The sequence below is a fragment of the Cyprinodon tularosa genome, unplaced genomic scaffold (assembly GCF_016077235.1).
Source record: "Cyprinodon tularosa strain WSP-4 unplaced genomic scaffold, ASM1607723v1 ctg112, whole genome shotgun sequence".
Taxonomy (NCBI): domain Eukaryota; kingdom Metazoa; phylum Chordata; class Actinopteri; order Cyprinodontiformes; family Cyprinodontidae; genus Cyprinodon; species Cyprinodon tularosa.
In genome coordinates this window covers 1822325-1845021 of record NW_024037916.1, presented here as the reverse complement: position 1 = coordinate 1845021, position 22697 = coordinate 1822325, and the positions used below count along the sequence as shown (strand labels likewise).

The following is a 22697-nucleotide window of genomic DNA, read 5'->3' as shown; positions in this document are numbered from 1 at the left end:
AATTAAACTTATGTGGATTTTGTTAGAGATAAGGAAATTCTCTTTGATCGTTGGTGCGCTTCTAAGAAGGTTGCCGATTTTGTGCAGCTTAAGCAACTTATTTTGTTGGAAGACTTTAAAAATAATTTGCCTGAGAAAGTTACCACCTACTTGAATGAAAATAAAGTCTCAAATGTGTCAGAAGCTGCAGTGCTCGTTGATGAGTACATGTTAACGCACAAAAGTAATTTTGAGCGCTCACACATCTTTAGTAAGTTTGACCACTCTGAAAATAATGGGAAGGAGTGTGCCAAAACTGCCCCGCTTGTTGAAACAGATATATCTGCTGTGCTCGGTGGCGTTGAGGGCAAATCAGATAACCGGTTGGAATTAAAAACTAATGGTACGTGTTTTTATTGTAAAAAGAGAGGACACATTGTGGCCAATTGCCCGGTTTTGCAAAGAAAGAACACTAAGCCCGTCGCTCTAATTAAAACTGTGGAAGGCGATGCTCATTCACTTTCAACACAGCCTTGTGAGTATGCTGATTTTAAGCCTTTCATTATGGATGGGTTTGTTTCTTTGTCTCTAACTGGTGAAAAGATCCCTGTAAAAATATTACGAGACACTGCTGCCTCTCAATCTTTTATTATGGAGGGAATCTTGCCGTTGAATAACGACACTGCGATTGGTTCTGATGTTCCAGTGCGTGGCTTCGGCATGCAAGACATCTGCGTTCCTCTGCATAAAATCATGATCCAGTCTGAGCTGTGGTCTGGTGACGCTGTGGTTGGGGTGCGTCCTAGTTTTCCAATAACGGGCGTCTCCATGATCATGGGCAACGACTTGGCTGGGGGTCGGGTATTGGTTACCCTAGATGTTACACCTGTTCCGGTGTTGAGCGACTGTCCAGATGCGCTCGCCCGTAAATTCCCAGATGTTTTCACGTCATGCGCAGTTACGCGTGCAGCACTTAAACGTCATCAAGAAGAGAGTAAAGATGAGTTTGACTTGAGTGAAAGTTTTTTGTTCAACGCTGAATCCGAACATGTTCCATTGAAGCAAACTGTGGAGGATGACATGTTGGATGTGAATACACTATCATGGTCTAGGAAGCAGTTGATCGAGCTCCAAAAAAATGATAAAAGTTTGGAGTCATTGTTCGGCGATGCATTAACTGATAAGCCTGACTCCATTTCTACTGGCTATTTTTTGGATGATGGTCTTCTGATGCGTAAATGGACCCCTTTGAATGTGTCTCCTGTTGAAGAGTGGAGTGTGGTGAAGCAGATTGTTGTTCCATCTCCATATCGTTCAGAAATTTTGCGGTTGGCATATGATAATCCGTTAGCGGGTCACCTTGGCATCAGAAAGACCTATGATCGCATTTTGCGTCATTTCTTTTGGCCAGGATTGAAGAGCGATGTCGTGCGCTACTGTAATTTGTGTCACTTTTGTCAAGTATCTGGAAAGCCGAATCAGACGATTTCTCCTGCTCCTTTGTATCCCATCCCAGCCATCACTGAACCATTTGAGAGAGTATTGGTTGACTGTGTGGGTCCGTTGCCTCGAACCAAAGCGGGGAATAAGTTCTTAGTAACGGTGATGTGCACCTCTACTCGTTTTCCAGAGGTTTTTCCGGTGCGTAAAATAACTACGCCCGTAGTGGTTAAAGCATTGACAAAGTTTTTTTCATTGTTTGGTTTACCTCGGGTTGTGCAGACTGACCAGGGGTTTAATTTCATGTCTAGAGTTTTTGCACAGGTTTTACGTCAATTGGACATAAAGCACCGTCATTCCAGCGCTTATCACCCAGAGAGTCAGGGCGCACTCGAGCGTTTCCATCAAACTTTAAAAACAATGCTTTGCACCTACTGTTTGGAGTTTGAAAAAGACTGGGATGAAGGTGTACATTTACAAATGTTTGCCATTCGGGAGGTGGTTCAGGAGTCTCTGGGGTTTAGCCCGTCGGACTTGGTTTTTGCTCACACTGTTCGCGGCCCTTTAAGGCTGTTGAAAGAGAAGTGGTTGTGTGACAAATCTGACCAGAATTTGTTAGACTATGTTAGTAATTTCCGGCTGAAGTTGAGCCGTGCGTGTGAGATTGCTAAAGAGAATCTTAAAACTGCACAGGCTAAAATGAAGTCCCTGTTTGACAGAAGGGCAGTTTTGAGAGTTTTTCAGCCTGGGGAGAAAGTGTTAGCGTTACTTCCGGTTCCTGGTTCCAGCTTGCAAGCGCGCTATAGTGGGCCTTATACAATCACAAGAAAGGTTGGTGATCGTGACTATCTGATCTCTACTCCTGATCGGAGGCGGACTTCACGCTTATGTCATGTGAACATGCTGAAGCCGTACGTCGAACGTGTGCCCACTCTGCATAAATCTATTAGTTGTGTTTCCAGTGAACGAGATGACGCAGGTGTCGGGGCAGCTGCAGATGCACGGGAGGAGCTGTCCGGTGCTGAACCTGCAGGTGACATTTTCTCCCCGGCTGTTACTGAAGGGAGGGTTCCAAATTCAGCGGTTTTGGGGAACTTGCCTCTCTTGTTGTCCCACCTTGACTTTTCCAAACAGGCTGATGTAGTTCATTTGATCCAGTCTCATAGGTCTCTGTTTGCAGATATTCCCACTCAGACTCGTGTGCTCAGCCATGACATTGACGTTGGTGATTCCAAGCCAATTAAACAACACCCGTACAGAGTGAACCCAGACAAACGGCGCCGTTTGCAGACGCAGGTGGAGTACATGGTGGAACATGGACTTGCTGTTGCCAGCAGTAGTGCGTGGAGTTCACCATGCCTCCTGACTGTTAAAGCCAATGGGGAGGACCGTTTTTGTACGGACTTCCGGAAGGTAAATGGGGTGACTAGGCCGGATTGTTATCCACTCCCTCGTATGGAGGATTGTGTGGACCATGTGGGGGCTGCCCAGTTCGTTACGAAGCTGGATCTGCTAAAGGGGTACTGGAAGGTGCCCTTAACGGCGAGAGCCCAGGAAATTTCCGGTTTTATCACACCGGATGATTTCCTTCAGTACACCGTGATGGCTTTTGGGATGCGTAACGCCCCCACGACGTTTCAACGGCTAATGAATGTTGTTTTGTTGGGTTTATCATTCTGTGAGGCTTATTTGGATGACGTGGTGATTTGTTCTGCTACCTGGACTGAGCACGTTGACCATTTAAAAACTGTTTTTATGCGTCTGAGTGAGGCTAATTTGACGGTTAATCTTTCTAAATGCCAATTCGGCCACGCGACGGTGACCTATCTTGGAAAAAGGGTGGGGGGAGGTCAAGTGCGCCCCGTTGAGGCTAAAGTAGAGGCCATTCTTTCTGTCCCAGTACCCACCACTCGTACTGAGCTACGCCGCTATCTGGCGATGGTTGGCTACTACAGGGGGTTTTGTAAAAACTTTTCCTCTGTGGCTGCCCCGTTAACAGACCTACTTAGCCCTAAATTAGCTTTTATTTGGTCTGATCGGTGTCAATCTGCTTTTGAGCAAACTAAGCATTTGCTGGTTAATGCTCCTGTGTTGTCTGCCCCTCGTTTTGATGTACCGTTTAAGTTGGCTGGAGACGCTTGTGATTCTGGTGTCGGAGCTGTCCTGCTCCAGGATGGTACTGATGGGGTGGAACATCCGGTTTCTTATTTTTCTAAAAAACTGGATAAGTATCAGAGATGGTATTCCACCATTGAGAAGGAGGCATTAGCGTTGATCCTTGCTTTGGAACATTTTGAGGTGTATGTTGGAGGTTCTAGCGGATCTGTGGTTGTTTTTACGGACCATAATCCGTTAGTTTTTCTGGCTCGCATGCGTAATAAAAACCGCCGCTTGATGAACTGGTCTTTGCGACTCCAATCCTTTAACATCTCTATACAGCATGTTCGTGGTAAAGACAACGTAGTGGCCGACGCACTCTCGCGACTCTAGTCCCGTTTTTTCTCTGAATAGGTTGAGTTTTTTTTTTTACTTCAGACCCCATTCAGAGTCTTTGGGTGGGGGTGTTATGTGCTTCGGGCACATTAGGATTTTTGTCTATTTCTTTTCTTTGTTTTCTTACAGACTTTAGTTGAAGGATCTTTTGTTAATATATTTTGGGATTCTTTTAGCGAGTTAATTACGTTAATTTGTGGTGCTGTCGTCCGCCTATAAATAGGCTGGCTTTCAGCATGTTGGGCGTTCCTTTTCCAACTTCGTTTGGACGCCGCTTTCCACCTGCTTCCATTTGTTCCATCGTGCGCGGTGCGCACTTGTCTTGTCGCTGCGGCCTGCAGCGGACGTTCCAGCCTGCCATGCGGTATTTTTGTTAACTGTTTCTTACTTTTTTCTTGAGGTTTTTGGCCTGGCGGGACCGGTTGTCCTGTTTTCGATTTTTCTTTTGCTTAGGTTATTTTTGGCCTTTAGTCCGGTACCAGTAGGGGCTTCGACGGCCCTGTATAGGGTTGGCCCCCTGCTGTACCGTTTTATTCTGTTTGATCGGCCTGCCAGGTCCAACTTTCTGTTGTTACTTTGGGTTTCTATTTTTACCTTTTGGGGCACGGGATTTGAGGGCCTTTAACTCTTTTTCTCTTCGCAGAAAATCTGAAGAAGCCGAACCAAGAAAAACTAATCGAAGAGAATTGATAAATAAAATAACTTTTTTGAACCCTCACCTTTTGTCTCGTGTCCTCAAATATGTTGTGTCCTTGGTGGACGTAACACTGCACAAATTGATACACTCTCAGCTGTGTGTTTCGCTCATACGCAGGCTGGTAACACGCCTTAAGCCTTTTATAAAACCTTATTTAATTGGCTACAAAGCCAACAGCCCACGTGGTCTTAACCAATAACAGCAGGACTCTATGAAGCGTAATATCGCTCTGCTCGGTGTGCCATTGGCTAACAGGCAATAAGCACTTCAGCGACTGTTGTAGGTAAGAAGGCGATGTAAAAAAACATACCAAACATCAAGGGTTAAAATTGGAAAAAAGTATTAGGAAGCAAATATTAGCAAGATGCTAAGCATCAGCTATAACCAGCTAACTTTTCTGATGTCAAAAACCCAAAGTTATGAGGCAATTTTCTCTTCATGGAACATTTTTATTATGAATATTCTGGATTACTTATAATCTGTGGACCCTTATGGACAAATGGAATATAAAAAATTTATTGGATTTATAAAATGGCTTCAGGACGCCTTCAAAGGAATGTTGTTGTGGCTACTTTGTCATGTTTACATTTTGACATGCTTCTATATCTGTGTTAATTGTACTTCGGTTCTTGCTGTGTCCATAAAATGAACTTAGTGGTTGAATTGTGGGGAATCTAAGCTTTCCAACATGTCTATACTGGTAATAATTATACTGTTGTAATTTTCATGCACTCTGAGTTATCAGTTGTAAATGCTTTAAAACGGATTGCCTGTGACTGGGTGGATTTTGAGAGGATAAACAAAGTGTGTGATAAAAAGACAGCTCCTTTCTGGATGTAATTTCCTTTGTGTGAGCAGTAAGTAAAAAACACAGGAACGAAGGACAATAAACAGAGAAGAATCCCCACCCATTTATTTAAGCCTTTATCTTGGGGATTTATAGGAATTTTCGACTTGTAAAATTCTGGCTTGTTCAACAAGTTACTGGTATTCAGATGTCTGAAAAAGCAAAGATGGAACTTAACCAAGTTGTGTACATCCTGCTACATTTTGTAACCCACATGTATATGTGTGATACTGTTAGTAGTATTTTATTTCTGTAGGATTTTGTTTTGTTATTTAATGTTCCCAGCAATTCAGTTTATATTTTCATTTTGAGTTTTCTTGTCATACCAGAAACCACCAGCAGGTGGCTTGTGAGTTACACTCTGGTTTAGACAGCAGAAAATTATTAGAAGAAGAAGAAAACCGTAGCTGGTTGTAGCAGGTTGTGGGAATTACTGCATGCTATAAGATAAATTCTTGATCAATTCCGGTAACGGTTAAGAGAAAAGAAGATCCGTGACCTGATCCCTGGCAGTAAAACACATTTTTACTGTGATTTTCTCTGGTGAGTGTTGTAACGTGTTTTTGCAACCGAAATCAAGCTAATGCTAACTGGCGTCACAGGCATTACTGCTCATATATACCGACAAGGAAGAACAGAGAAACGTAAATAAAACCAATCAGAGAAATGTGTGAGATTAAAATGATGATTTTCACTGTATTGTATTTTTTGTTATGTACAAACTAAGAGGTCGGATACAGTGTGATACGTTTGTTTTGCAAGCTTGCCATTAGTTGAATATTATTTTTGTGATAAATGGAATTTATTGCTTCCTGCATACTTTTGAAACTTAATAGTTAATTAAGTTCTATATATATGCAGGTGGGTTTTTTTTAGAACCCCATTCAACTTTGAAGACTGTCCAGCTGCACATCATCGCAGTCCTGGATTGGATTGCTGAGCTCCAGGTTTCAACCCAAGACCTGGGACTGCTGGATCCGCTGCCTACTTTGCACTGGATAAGATAAGATTTTGAATCCAAAGAAACACATGGCCATTTAACAAAGACTTGACTGACTGACTTAAATTACTGAACTAAAAAAAAAAAGAAAAAACTTCCAAAGGACGAACTGAACTATAAGGAATCTTAACCAAAAGAAAATACACTGCCTGATATAAAAAAGGTGGACTCTTTATGTTGGGAAAAAGAACTGTACAGTAACATTCTGTTTCAAGTTGTATTAAATAATCTGTTCATTCTTGATAATATGGTTGTTTGTGCTTATTATCCTCCTTTTTGAACTTAGAAAGATAAACTAACTGTAACTTCAACATTGAAATCTAAGTTTCTCAACTTATCTATTCGTAAGTTACACTAGTGGTTACATAAGTGGCGAGCCAGCCAGGAGGATTTTGGGCTATAAACAACCAATATAAATAATTGATTAGTGATCAGTGTGTTATTTGATCACAGTGATCAAATAACAGCGTGATCAAATATTGTCTGATAATAACCAGACAAAATATGGCTTCTGTTGCTGACATTGGTAGCGAGCATGGTGTAAATGACAGAAAATCAATCCTTTTGAAGGGCATACTTGATGATGACACAGATGAAGACATTGTAGAGGCTGTATCATTATATGGTAGTGTCAGTAAAATAGTGAGACTCAAAGACTTTCAAGTGATCGTTGAGTTTGACTCAGAAGAGTCGCTAAAGCTCATCAGTTTCCCCTCTGTGATACAGTCTCCTAAGAACCCAGTCTCAAAATGGTGTTTGGACAGAGTTGAGGTTTTAACCACTCCCACACAATCACAGTCAGCCATTGATGAAAACCCTGAAGCCACATGTTCCTTTAAAACTGTGCAGAATGAACGGGGTAGCTCAGATAGTACTGGAAGTGAATCAGACAGCAGTGGATCATCTGTTATATTCAGTCCTCAAAAATCACAACCTCCACCCAGTAAGCCATTAAAATCTGTCTCCAAATCACAAGGTGGAACTGAGAAGCTTAAGAGGACAAGAAAGGGACAGGCAGTACGACCAAAAGAACAAGCCAAGGGCACTGCCACAACCCTAGACTCTGACATACTAAACCCACCAGATGTACAACGAATAATAGTGGAGCATGTCATTAAGAGTAAAGCTACGACAGCTCCAGGCTCCAAGAGACTGCGTTCCTTCTCAGGCAGAGTTCCTAAACCGCCTGGTGAAGTGGATTTTGAAACATGGTGTTTACATGTTGAACTTATGTTTCAGGATGGTTATACAATGGATGTGCAGCGACGACTGATTCTGGAGAGCTTACTGTCGCCCGCAGCAGACATTGTAAGACAACTAGGCTCTCAGTCACCTCCTCAAGACTATGTAAAACTCCTCCAGTCAGCCTATGGCCTTGTTGACGACGGGGAGGAGATCTTTGCCAGGTTCCTCAGTACTCATCAGGACGCAGGTGAGAAAGCATCTGAATACATTCAGAGACTGCAGACACTTCTCAGCACTGCGATCAGACGGGGTGGTGTAAGTGAGGCCAATGCTAATAGACAACTTTACAAACAGTTTGTGCGTGGTTGCTGGGACCAGACTTTACTGTTGACCCTGCAACAGAAACTGAGAAATGATCCTGCCCCAAATTTTTCAGAGCTTCTTCTTGAATTAAGAACTGAAGAAGAAAGAAGATCTCTAAAAGTAGACAGAATGCAACGTCACCTTGGAGGGTTTAAAGCAAAACCTCTTGCCCAGTTTCATGGCATTCCAGATCCCACCCCCACAACTAATCAAGACACAGATTTAATGCAGAAATATATAACAGAGACTGAGAACTTAAGGAAACAAGTGGCTGAACTTAAATTACAGCTAACTGAAAAAAGAGCCCAAAGACGGAAGAAACATGAACAGAAACATGCCAGTGCTTCAGAACCTCAACCACCACATTTTACAGAACTGCAAGCACATCAATCTGTACACAGATCGGCTCCAAAAGCGTGGTTTTGTTTTAAATGTGGTGAAAATAACCACATTGCCCGAGAATGCATCAATGTTCCAAACAAAGACCTTGTTGATAAAAAGAACAAAGAATTAAAGGCGAAACAGCAAGAGTGGCAAGCTAAATATGCCCCAGCTTTAAACTGGACAGGGTTTCAGTAGAGGGACGCACTGAGACCTTACCAGAGTTTAGTCCCAATTTGGAGCAAAGTCCAAAGCCAGCACAAGATAACCAAAAGAACAAAAGACTGAAACAAATAGATGACATTACCAACTCCTGTTCAGCATTATCGGAGGAGGCTCTTTTGAGTGCCCTGGTTGGGTCAAAACGTACTGCTAGCTTGACTATTGATGGGGTTCACAGCGTGTGTCTTCTAGATTCTGGCTCCCAGGTAACCACAGTATCAGAGACATTTCACAAACTACACCTACCTGCACGCCCGATTCAGTCTGTGGCCAAATTGCTTGACATAGAGGGCGCAGGGGGTCAGCAAGTACCCTACTTGGGTTACATAGAACTCAATTTGTGTTTTCCAAAAGAGGTTACTGGGAGACCTGAGGAAGTGAATACCCTAGCACTCACTGTACCAGACTGCAGATCAAACCAAGAGATTCCAGTTCTCATTGGGACAAATGTTTTAGATGTGCTTTATGAGACATTCACATCCTACAAAGAGTCAGACACAAGTGTCAGACATTGTGACAGCATTCCAGTGATCCAAACCATATTCAACAAAATCAAAGTTGATAAGAGAAGTGGTAAAACAGGAAAAGTTAAGCTGTTGAGCAGAAAATGTGTCGCAGTACCAGCTGGTGAAAAAGCTGTATTGACAGGCTATGCCAGACATGTTGATATAAACCCAGGTAGTCCTCTGCTAGTAGAATCCACAGCATCATGCTTGCCTGGGGGTTTCCTATTTTGCAACTACATTATGACAGCTCCCTCAAAGGCTTCCTTTAAGCTTACTATTCTGGTCAAGAACGAGAGTGCTCATACAATCAGAATCCCTGCTGGTCAAACAGTGGCTGAACTGTATGCCCCCTTGTCAGTGTGCTCTTTAGCTTCAGGCTTGAGTAGTAACGCAAGGACTAGCTCTCAGTCTCCAAAGTCTGTTGCCGAGTTTGATAACATCAAAACCACCACAGACAGCCCACTTAAGTTTGACTTAACTGATACTCCTCTCTCCGAAGAATGGAGGCAGAGAATTATGGAAAAGCTCAACTCAATGTCAGATGTTTTTGCCATGCATGATTTGGATTATGGACACACAACTGCTGTGAAGCATCACATTCGACTTTCGGATGCAACTCCATTCAAACAACGACCCAGACCTGGAGAGGATTGTGAAACAAAACCCATTCAAAAATGTGGGGGAGATTCACAAAGAGTGGACTGCAGCTGGAGTGAGTGCTTCAAGAACCACCACACACAGACGTATGAAAGACATGGGTTTCTGCTGTTGCATTCCTTGTGTCAAGCCACTCTTGAACCACAGACAGCGTCAGAAGCGTCTTGCCTGGGCTAAAGAGAAACAGGACTGGACTGCTGGTGAGTGGTCCAAAGTCATGTTCTCTGATGAAAGTAAATTTTGCATTTCCTTTGGAAATCAAGGTCCCAGAGTCTGGAGGAAAAGAAGAGAGGCACTTCATCCACGTTGCTTGAAGTCCAGTGTAAAGTTTCCACAGTCAGTGATGGTTTGGGGTGCCATGTCATCTGCTGGTGTTGGTCCATTGTGTTTTCTGAGGTCCAGGGTCAACGCAGCCACATACCAGGAAGTTTTAGAGCACTTCATGCTTCCTGCAGCTGACCAACTTTTTGGAGATGCAGATTTCATTTTCCAACAGGACTTGGCACCTGCACACAGTGCCAAAGCTACCAGTACCTGGTTGAAGGACCATGGTATCCCTGTTCTTAATTGGCCAGCAAACTCTCCTGACCTTAACCCCATAGAAAATCTATGGGGTATTGTGAAGAAGAAGATGCAATACACCAGACCCAACAATTCAGAAGAGCTAAAAGCCACTATTAGAGCAACCTGGGCTATCATAACACCTGAGCAGTGCCACAGACTGATCGACTCCATGCCACGCCGCATTGCTGCAGTAATACAGGCCAAAGGAGGCCCAACTAAATACTGAGTGCTGTACATGCTCATACTTTTCATGTTCATACTTTTCAGTTGGCCAACATTTCTATAAATCCTTTGTTTTTATTGGTCTTCAGTAATATTCTAATTTTCTGATATGATGAATTTGAGATTTTCATTTGTTGTCATTTGTAATCATCAAAATTAAACAAAATAAACATCTGAAATATATGAGTTTGTATGTAATGTATGAATATAATATACAAGTTTCACTTTTTAAATGGAATTACTGAAATCAATCTACTTTTTCATGATATTCTAATTTTATGACCAGCACCTGTAGTTCATGTTCCCATCCCTGGAGGCCAGTGGGTTGAGAGGGTTTTTCGTGTTTGGCTTGTCATCTGATCATGTGGACCGGAACTCCTGACCAGGCTGCGGATTCTTGGATTCCTGAACTGTCCTGTCTGATACTGTATGTCTTCCCTGACCTGCATCAGATTCCTGTCTGCTCACTGAGGTTGCTGCATCTGGGACACTTTGGGCGGCTCTGTGCCGCAGCTCATTTGGGAGTGCATTGGTTGGATCCTGCCTTCCTCGGGGAGGATAGACTGAACTGTTAACCAGCTAAGTGACACACACAGATAATCATCTCCCGTCAGATGTTCATGGTCACTTACCTGTGTTTCTCCCTACAGAGTGTCAGTGATTGGGCCCCGCCCCCCCACTGCAGCAGCAGCGGTCCCTCTGCCTGTTTCGCCTTGTATACTGGGTCCATTTGTCCCATTAATGACAGCCCTGTTGTGTGACGGTGCTTCTTTGGAAGCTATCTGAAGCTGGCCATGCTGTCTGGGATTTCCTGCTGCTGTTTGTAGTGGCTGGAGGTGAATATGAAGTATTTTCTTTTTTTTTTGTAATTAAAGCTCGAGTACCAGAATTATTTTTTATATATTTTTCATTGACAAGTTTTGTGATTTTAAATCCATTTAGGTATTTAGAAACTGTTCACTGAAAAAATATATTTGGGGATTAATAATGATCAGAGTGCTCTCTTGTAAAGAAAATTCATTCTGCTTGCGTTTTGGGTAAAACCAGTGGAGATTAAGCCCTTTTATAAATATTTTTGTTTTGTTTTTGTCTGACAACTCTGCAGAAGCAGTGTGTGTCTCGAAGACCTGCTATTCTGATTAGTTGACGCTAATCCAGCTGCAAAACTCAACTCCACAGCATTGGACACTGGAAGCTGGACAGGTCAAAACATGCTGCTACCAGCTCGATAAGAACTAGCAAAGCTGTTTGAAAAAGCAAGATTAAGGAAGAACTATCAATACTGTGATTTGTCTCACTGGTAGAATTTTCACTATTACAGCAGTACTAGTAAGGGACAGGGATTAAGTCCTGGTACAGTAACAGAGAACATATTTCCCTCATTCATTTTCTTCTAAAAGACGAATACGTGTATCAGCATTATGTCCAATAATGCAACAGAGTTTTTTTTTGTATTTTTTTTCTAGGGAGGATGGAGGGCTATAGTAAATGGGATGCCTTTATTTGATGTTTTCAAATACAACTACAGCTAGAGATGGGGTGAGATGGGGGGTGAGAATCATTTTTGCAACAAGAGGGATCGCCCTCTAATGTAGATGCTTAATATCCACCAATATTGAAATATATTTTATGGATTAAAGAATGTTTATTTTGAGATATGTCTTCTATGCAGACGTATCTCAAAATATATATATTTTAAGTGCATAAATTCCAGTTTAACAGGGTTTAATCTGTAACCACTCTGGCTATTTGTTCACTTTTCTTCAAACTCACTGATGTAACATTTTTCCTCAACACTTCAGTAAACTATAAATTAGTATAAATTATAATAATAAATTAAATCAGACTCGTCTAAAGAAATTTAAACTTAAATTTTGAATAAATGCATTTGTATGATCTAAAAAGCATTGTTTTTTTAATCTTTGGTGAGTGGTCCTCTTTTCCATGTTTTTACCCTTAATGTCACCAGCATATTAGAAATCAGTTATGTGGATTTAAAATCAATTTCACTAAGATACTGGTGAAGTTACTTGCAAAAACGAGGCATTTCGCCTCAGCCTCCATCATTTACATGGTATTAATATGAGTTAAACATGTAAAGTTGATGTACGTTATTCTTTATCTCACAAATAACAGTTACGTCATAATGAGAATCCTACTTAGTTCAGCAATAAATTAGAGAATAAGAGCATCTTTTTTTTTATCTCATTTGATTTAGTGTAAGAAGCCATTTTAACTCAGAGAAGCTTAAGATGCCATTTCAAAGTCAATGGCGTAGCTAATTATGTCATCAAGACACTGAAAGACTGGATAAGTCTCTGCCAATCTTCTTGGTGTCAGTGGTGTCATAATCAGAAAGCAGCCAGTTCTATCATTGTGTTGCCCTTTGATAAACTATTTCTTCTCTTGCTCGAGACCTGCTGTACTGTTCACTCAGGTATGTATATATCCTGTCTTTCCTCCTGGTTGCCTGTCACAGATGAAAAAACATATTGGTAGATGCACTTACTGGATTCTCCTCAAAGCCAATGTTGGATATCTACTCAAACAAGTCTGTGGATAAATCCTCATTAACCTATTATTCTGTTCAGTTGTCTGCTTTAAGGTTGACTTTCTGGTGACTTTGTGACAGCTTTATGCTCATCCGTTTAGTCAGCTTTGTTAAAAGAAAGTTGAACAAGTAATACATGTTTGATGGTTTGGGATTTGTAAGAATTTGGGATTTTGAAAATGTTTAAAATTGCAGAGAACTCCTTCAGAGTTATGAAGCCTAAATGTAGTTCTCATCTTTTTTTTTTCATCTTAAATATGAGGCTTTTAAACTCTCAAGATGACTGGTTTCTTTAGTGACTGGCATTCTAATTTACCTCAGTTTATTCAATAAGTATTGTTTTTGCTTGTGGAGCACTTTTAATAAGGACTCAAAATACAAACACTTAAGTAAAAATCTGATCTAACATCTGTGACTTTGATACTGAAAAATGTTCTGACCTTTATTGAAACAGTTTGGTTTTGCCAATTTTGCAACCACTGTTCATCACGTGGTGAGTAGTGGCTCTCTATTCAACATTTGTTTAGGACAAAAACAGTGCCGTGGGAGCTCGTCATGTGATATAGTCAGACAGAAAACAGCAGCAGTCGATACAGTCTCATTATAAAGAATTAAAACATTTCAGTTTTCAGGAAAAAAATATTATAATTTAGATCTTGTAAAAGGAGATAAGAAGCCCTCATCTTGTAAAATGGGGGCTGCAGGGTGGTACGGTTTTTAGCACTGTTGTTTTTAGCTGTAAACAGGTTTAGGGTTCAGAGTCCTTCATGGAGTTTTCCCTGTGTACCTATGGGTTCTCTTTGAGTATTTCGGCATCCTCCCTATTTATTAATTAATTTAACTTTATTAATCTCACATTGGAGAAACACAAATGCATTTTTTTAAAACAGGAATGTGGTTAAGCTCTATAGCTTGTCAAAGATTTTAACCTCTTTACCATGGGGAGAGAGCTGTGTAAGGTCATTGCTGGCCATAGGGATGAGACATTCATGCTGTTGAAATGTATAATTGTATTGTTACAACTCCCCATATCCCTAACACTATCTTCAAGAAAAGCTGGATTTCATTTTTAAGTTGTAAGGCTAATAAATACAATATTAACCCCTTGAACCCTACGGACCCACCGGCGGGTCCAGCTGCTACATGACCTCGTAATTTTACCAAACCCCCAGTATTGATGTAAAAAACATATTTGGCACAGTTTGGTGACATTTATGGATAAATGTGCCAAAATGGCCTCTCCGCCTAAGAAATGTCTCACTAATACCATTCTAAAATAAATATGATTCATCTGATTGAGTCCACATTTTGTATATTTTTACACAACATTTAGATTTGAAAGTCTGTACTACTTTTTTGTGCTATAAATAATATTTTGGTAGTGTTTTGCAATGTTTATTTCAAAGAAAATTTTGGCGAGGTTCAAAAAATGCAAAATATTTTGTATTTTGTCCCTAATATTTCAGGCAGGGTCAAAGCTACAATGGTGCTGACACCAGAAAACCATTCTATGACATCTTACCTTTACAGATTCTTAAATCTAATAGCTTTGAGGCTATAAGTTATTTACTTTTGTGTGTTTTTGTCAGGCAGAAATTTATTTATACCCCCTTAGGGTGTAAGAGGTTAAAGTTTTTTTTTTTTTAGTCAGACTCGCCGTTGTGTAATTTTGTACCAAACACTATAAAAATCTACTCTGGTTTCACATTCCAAATGGTTTTCTAAATGGGACTACAAAGTACTCTGTCTTGTACAAAATGTTTTCAATCAGCGCAACTATTTGCCAATAAAACCAGCAAATTTCCCTGAATTACCCCCTCAAATGAAGTGGTATATAATGACAGTTGTCGCCGAGAGCCCGTGGCTAGGAACACAGTGTGCATTTTTACAGATGTATAATAGTGTCTTATTCTCAGTGAGAGAGAACAGTAAAATAAAAGAATGCCAGCCATTAACACAGTGTTAGTTAACAGAACAACACTCCAGTTAGTCAACAGACTGGAAAAAGCCAAGTACCCCTTACCAAGCTGAATTACTTTATCACACACTCACAGCAGCTAAGTAGATTAATTTAGAACAGCACTAACATACAATGCAGAGAATAAGTCTTCACAAAAAAGCATGAATTAAAGGGATAGATTACTCACCGAGAAACAAATAATTTATATACTGCCACTCAGAATTCAAAAATACAGTGTCGTCCTGCTGTGTTGCTTCAGCCTTAAAACAAATAAACATGTTTCTCACCAAGTCAGTTAACAATATCACAGTGGTATGATTGTAGGGCAATTACAAAATTAAAGTACATTGTTAAAGAAAAATCTCCCAGTAAGTCGTGCTGATGTTTATTAGTCTCTATTCTCACTGTAAACAAATACCACAACATTTTCTAAACTGTGTTTAGAAGCACTAATGTTTGCAGTGTATTAACAGAACATTTTAAAGAAAAATAATTTATTTTTCATGAATTGAAAAAGGGTGACTTATTAGTACTTAAAGTTGTCAGGATCCCAGTTTTTGTGTTCGTCTGTTTGTCTTGTCTTTTGTGTTTCTCCCTTCCACCACAAAGAGGCGCCTGGCTCCGGTTCGCCTGCTCACACACCTGCAAGCTGTTGCCTCATCACCGGACTACTCTTAAGCTGCTGGTTGCCACTACTTCGACGCCAGAGTGTTTGCCAGTTTGGGGTACTCTAGCCAAGCCTTGTTTATGCTGAGTCTAATCTGAGTTTTTGCATTTTGAGTTTTGTTCTCTAGCCAAGCTGAGATCACATTGAGTTTTGCTGAGCGCTTGTTTCTCCCTGATTCTCAAATTTGTTTGTTCTTTGCCTTTCGGCAGGAAGCCTTCCTGCAAACTGGACCTTTTCGGACCGCCTTCTCCCAAGTGGGATCAACTGAGTCTTACATTGAGCAACGGATTCCAAACAGGAGGTTTGGATCCAGCCACATTTGAGCACGCTGAGATCTCTCTCTGAGAAAGGAAGTCATCTTCACCATGACCCATTCAAGTACCACAGGAAAACTGAGTTGCAACCAGTGGCTGCATATTCCACTCCGTCCGAGTTCTGGGTAAACCCTGTTCCGCCCTCCACCGAACCAATCAAACCCTGGAAGACCCACACAAAGACTGGAGTCTACGTGTCTCTTCTTCTCTGGAAACGTGAGTGGCAACAAATCCTCTCCTTCAAGATTGACAACTCCAATTTCCTACTGAGCCTGAACCTAACAGCCTCTCTCCCCTTCGTCTTCCAGTTTCTGGCTGAGCAGAATTCTGAGGAACTCTGCGCCAAACTCAATATACCCTTCAATAAAACCCGTTGAACTTTTATATTGTGTCTCTCTGGCTTCATTGCATGCGGATCTGAGCCTTAGAAAGAATCATGACAACAGTATGTTGACAAAAACAAACTCTCTTAAAATAAAAATAGCTGTTCAAAGAAAGAAAATTATTTGATTTTCTGGATGGGTAACAACTCCAATTTCATTGTCTGTAATCCATTATTTAACATATTTTACAAATCTGATTTTTAAATAGGTTAATATAAGTGTCACAGTTTGGTTGTGGTTTGAGGACCTGAATGCAGAGGCAGGGAGGCAGAGGTGAGTTTCTCTTGGATTTAATTAAAGGTAAACAGACAGCTGAGGCAGGAATCCAAATATCCAAAAAATCAAACATGAAAAAAGTCAAGCAAACCAGAAACCATGGAGACATCAGGGGGAAACAACCACAACGAGGAAGACACAGTGAGATGGAGTTGGAGGAAGTTAGATGAGGAACCAGCACTGAGGAACTGCACAAGGAGTGTATTTATGGGAGACTGAAACAAAGAGAGAACTAACGAGCAGGTTTGAACAGAGCAGACTGGAAAGGAGCTAGGGAAAAAGGAGAACACAAGATGGCAACAAATAAAAACCTGAAAACTGAAATATAACCAGAAAATACACCAAAATAAGAATTAAACCAGTAAAACTAGAAAACTTGGAGCAAAGTAAAACTGAATACTCAAAAGAAAACATAACATAACCAATACTGTGACAATTAGTATCATAAAACAGGACAGATGGACCCAGTATTCAAGATGCAACAGACAGTGGGAAAGTTCAAAGAGTTTATTAAAAACAAAATGTATCAGACGTGCAATTGTGGACCTGCGGACTGCAGCGTCTGTAGTGGGGGGGTTGGGAACCGCCCATCACTGACACTCTGGAGGGAGAAACATAGGTAAGTGACCACAGTCATCTGATGGGAGATGATTATCCGACTGTCCGATTATCCGACTGACTGTCTCTCCCTGAATACTGCGTCCTTCTATCCTCCCTTCATGACAGACAGAAATAAAAATGTATACAATAGTTAAAAAGGACAAGAGAACGGGGAAAATAATAAGCAGTGTAATGGGTAAGATTAAGAGGCTCCAACAAAGCGCAATAACAATCAGCAATCATTAAGACCAATGGAAGTGTGATGCTTGACCAGGAAGTAAGTCTATTACTCAGAGGATTGTGTGAAACAGCAGAGGCAGGTGTAAAAACAGGAAGACTTAGGGAAACAGACAAATAAAGATAAAAGTGATTGAACTAAGAAAAGAATAAGATATTTAACCAATGGGAAACTTAAAACAGAGATGTAATATAAGTAAATCCAAATGTGTAAAGAACAGAACACAAAAATAAACTTAGAAACTAAGCACATAGAAATGGCTAAGTAAACAACCTCTTGTTTTCCGTTTGGAACAGTAAAGTATTTTTTTAATGGATAAGAAGCAATAATGAACACACAGAAAAAACAATAGAAGGTAAGACCTGTACAACATAAAGAAGAAAATTATTTAAAAAAAAGATAAACAAAATAAGGACTGACCCCAAACACCTAAGTGTCATAGCATTTTGCATTTTAAAGGCGAATTTGCACTAAATCAAAAAGATTTATCATGTGGTTTGCATAGTGTTGGTCACTCCACATCCTGCTCTCTCTCCTAATCAACCTGTGCAGAAAGTGTGGACACCAATGTGACATTCTGCATAGCTTCTGTCAGCTTCTGAGACAGCTTTTGTCTCCATTCCTCTATTCGATCCATCCATCCATCCATCCATCCATCCATTTTCTTACACGCTTAACCCAAGTGGGGTCGCGAGGGGTGCTGGTGCCTATCTCCAGCTGTCTACGGGTGAGAGGTGGGGTACAAGACACTTTATAGCTCACCAGATCATACAGTCAAATTGATTCAAAGTTTTCTAACTAAGGAAAAGCAGTTGATTGCATCAACTTGCTGACTCTAAGGCAATCAATCACACTAGGCATGCTTGTAGAGGAAAATTTCCCTTTTAACAGGAAGAAACCTCCAACAGAACCAGGCTCAGTTTGAGCGGCCATCTGCCGAGGCCAGCTCTTCAACCTTTACACCTCTGACTTCACTTACAACATGAACAGCTGCCATCTACAGAAGTTCTCAGACCAATCGGCCATTGTAGGCTGTGTTTCTGAGGGGAACAAGCTGGAGTATTGATCGGTCATCATGAACTTGGTAGACTGGTGTGAGAAGAACCACCTGTGTCTTAACACCAGTAAGACCAAGGAGATGGTGATCAGCTTCAGGAGAAAACCCCTACAATACTCACCTGTGATCATCCAGGGGCAGGATATAGAAACTGTGGAGAGCTTCAAATACCTCAGTGTTTACGTCAACAATAAACTGGACTGGACTCATAACACTGACGCCCTGTATAAGAAGGGCTAGAGCCGCCTCCAGATCCTGAGGATGCTGAGGTCTTTTGGAGTGAGCAGTCCCCTGCTTAAAACCCTCTATGACTCTGTGGTGGCATTAGCCCTCCTCCTGTTGTCTGCTGGGCCCCTGGCAGCACAGAGCGGGACAGAAGAACACTGAACAAACTAGTGAGAAAGGCCGTTTCTGTCCCAGGCTGCGCTCTGGAATTAGTGGAAGAAGTGGCTGAGAGGAGGGTGCTGTCCAAGCTTACATCCATCATGGATAACACCTTTCACCCTCTAAAGCAGAATGTAGAGGAGCTGAGCAGCACCTTTAGTGAAAGACTTTCGCACCCTGTTTGTAAAAAGGAGCACTACTAAAGGAGCAGGCCATTCATCCCTGCTGCCACCAGACTCTACAATGCTGTTGCATTCTAGAGCGGCAATAAGTTGTGCAATGTATAATGTGCAATTACTATTTAATACCCTGTGCAATAACCTGTTTCTTTATATTTTAGTGCAATGTCTATATATATAAAAATATGTCTATATAAATACCCATGTAAATACCCTGTGCGATAACCCTGTATAATAATCCTGTAATAAAAAAAAAAGGTTTCACATGTGGACGTACTGTAAATACACTGCATATATATATCCCATGCAACTTTTTCTTCCTTTGGCACCTTCTTCTTCCCTTTTTGTCAATTTGAGCTGAATTAATGGGTAAATTTCTCCACTGTTAGATCAATAAAGTTAGTCATTCAATCAGTCAATCAATCGATCTTGCTTCACTTTGTTAACAAAAGGAGGATTGTCTATCCACTTGCCGGTTGATGTTGTCTTTACCCCTGAATGTGGCAGACCACAAATTTACTGAGGGAGTCATGGCGTTATATGCAATGTGCAAAATTATTTTAGCAGAAAATAATGTATATTGTGTGGAAAATTTTCCACATATCTACAGATCACTTATTGTTACTTAGTAACATTTACTGTGCTATAAAAATTCCACATTTTGCCACATAGTTTCAGTTATATCCTCTGAAAACCTCCAACCTATAGCTGCACCCATCCTTGTCTAACCCTGACAAGGGTTGCCTTTCCAAATTCTTTCAAAATCTCACTCCAAGGTTTAGTGAAAAGTTGGCAGGCATGTAGGAGGTTAAGGGGGCACTACCAAACACCCCCCCGGTGGCGGAGCCAGTGGGTTAGTTGGGGTGACAACTGCCACCCCAGAAGAAATCCTTGCCACCCCTGTTGCCACCCCACTGAAAAGATTACACTGTTTGAATATTAAGGGCATTTGCAAAGAAAACAGTCAAACTTCCTTGTCGACTTGAAGGCACCCTCACACAGCTTGCCTCTGCTCCAATTTTTATTGGCTAAGCTGACATGCAGTTCCTTCATGTTCAAAACGGCTCCAAAACAGAACGGCGCAGCAGCACACAGGATCCATGAAAAGCATTTTGTTTGCTGGTATGTACTTTAATTGCTATTACATTAAACAAAGTTCTGTCTTATAGAGAAGTAAGGGAGATGTTGCAACACAGTGCTTGTGCTTAGTATCATCTATGAGTATTACTCATATGAAGTAGCTGAAGTTCAAAAAGAAATGTACCCACATGAAAGCTTAGGAAACTTCAGCAACTTTCAGATGTTAGGTGGGCTTGCAGGTATGGCATGTAGAACTATGAGAGACAGGTTTCCAGCAATTTGAGTATCTGGCAAGACATTTCACCAGCTCAAATTGACCTACAGTTTAAAGGACTTCTGTTTACCTTTTGTAAAGTGTTATGACATGCTCCAATCCAGAAGTCTTGATCTGGTTAAAACACCAGATATGGTTGGTTTCCTTACAGACACGTTAAAAGCTAAAGAAGTGCTACGACATTTGGTGAATTATGGAAGGAGACTGAATAACTTGTGCACCACTGCAACATTGTCACTGAAGTGCAAAAGAAGACGACCAAACACCAAATTTCTGGACTCACTTGTAATGGGCACTGTTGGACAGAGGTACTGTGAGTTTGAAAATTCTGAAGAGTTCAATGAAATTATCTTCTATGAGGTATTTGATTGTCTTGAAGCAGAAGTAGATAGGTGATTTTCCAAAAAGAACTGTGAGAAAATGGAAGGAGTGTAGTCCCTTGACCCCATAAGCCCATAATTCCTAAAAGAGAAGCCTCTGCTTGCTATGGAGAAAACAGTCAAGTCAGACTTAGAAGACCTTAGGCATGAGCTTCATGAAAGAAGACTGCTTCTTTTAAGAAGGGAGAAAAGTGGAAAGAGAGCAGCTTCTCTACTTGAGTTTGTTGTGTTTTTGGTACATTACCGAGATATATTGGTACATTATAAGAGGTTTTCCATGAAGGATTTTTTGGATTAGTAAAATTTGGCTTTTGATTCCAGTTAGCACTGCATCCTCTGAAAGAAGTTTCTCTGCCCTTAGAGTAACGAAAACCCAACTTAGGACAACAATGCCCGATTAAGTCACCTGGGCATACTCAGTGTTGAGTCAAGGAGGGCATATTCCCTAAATATGGACAACTTTGTAAAACATTTTGCTTCATCTCACTAGAACCACAGAATTTTGCTGCTCTGATTGTTTTTGTGAACTTGTTGTCATATCACTGGGCAGTGATCAACTACAGTCAGTTTTTTTTTACTTTTTGTTTTGGTTGTTCTATTATTCTTCTTGTGATTCCAGAAAAGTTAAAAAAAAAAAACAATACACTGTACACTTGTTTCTGAGTTTGAAGATGTTTTGCTTCCCATCCAGGAAGCTTTTTCAATTTAAAATGTCAGAAATAGCGTTGAGTTCAAGGCTTTATAGAGTGGACCAAAGCAGAGCCTTACATGCAAATTGAACTGGCAAAAGAGGCGAGGTGCTCTTGTCTCAAGAAATGGGGTGGAAGTTGAGATAATAGCGGAAAGGAATCGCAACTCCTACCCCATTACAGGGGAACAGAGCACCTAACCTCTTCAGCCAGGTGAAGAATTCCGTTTAACGACCCCCCTTTCAGAAACATAGACAGGTTTTGTGTATTACAGGCTAAAAAAGAAACAAAACGACCCCCATGTCAAGGAGGTGGACCCGCTCGTCAAGTTCAATTTGCATGTGTCTAAGCCAAAACAAGGCTTTGCTTTGGTCCACTCTATAAAGCCTTGAACTCTTTCTGACATTTTGAATTAAAAAAACTACCTGGATGGGAAGCAAAAGGTCTTCAAACTTGGAAAAAAAAAAGTCCAGTGCATTGTTTTTTTTTTTTTTAGTTTTTGGGATAACTATGACCTGGATGACTGAGAATCTTTACCAGCTTATTCTTCTTGCGGCACACATTAAATTTGCACCGCTGCTTGTCCTGTCTTGTTTTGACTGTTTTGGAGGATTTGATTAGTCAAAGGAGCACTTCTATTTCAATTTTTGCTGTTTACTTAATTTATATTACATTGTACAGTACATAATTGTATACATTTTGCGGAAAACAATGAATGACTGAAATTGAACCCTTTATATATTGACCCCCCTAAATAATACCTCGCCACCCCTTTGTCACCCTTGTTTAACAGTCTAGTCTAGCCACTGCTCCCCCCTCCATTCAAAGCTCCATCCTCCTCTGTAAACTCGAATTTGCATCTTACAGCAGAACCCGGCAAAGCAGAGGAGAGCCGATTCAGCCATTTCTTTCAATACATTTTGGACTTCAACCTAACTATCTCATATCTTATTCACCTGCAAATAAACAATATTATTATTGTTTCTTTCAAAGGAGCATGCTATGTTGAGCAATACTAGCCATACAAGTTTTAGCACCTTAAATTTAACAATACTTATCTCACAAGTTTTGGAAACGATTGTTGTGAATAATTCCGGCAATGATGACCG

At 40.8% G+C, this 22697-nt stretch overlaps 1 long non-coding RNA gene across 1 annotated transcript; it reads left to right on the top strand.

Moving 5' to 3' along the window:
* Window positions 1–5839: 5839 nt before the first annotated feature.
* Window positions 5840–6565, top strand: LOC119793339. The gene is made up of 2 exons (XR_005282086.1): window positions 5840–5999; window positions 6318–6565. It is a non-coding gene; the product is annotated as an uncharacterized LOC119793339 (long non-coding RNA).
* Window positions 6566–22697: the final 16132 nt, after the last annotated feature.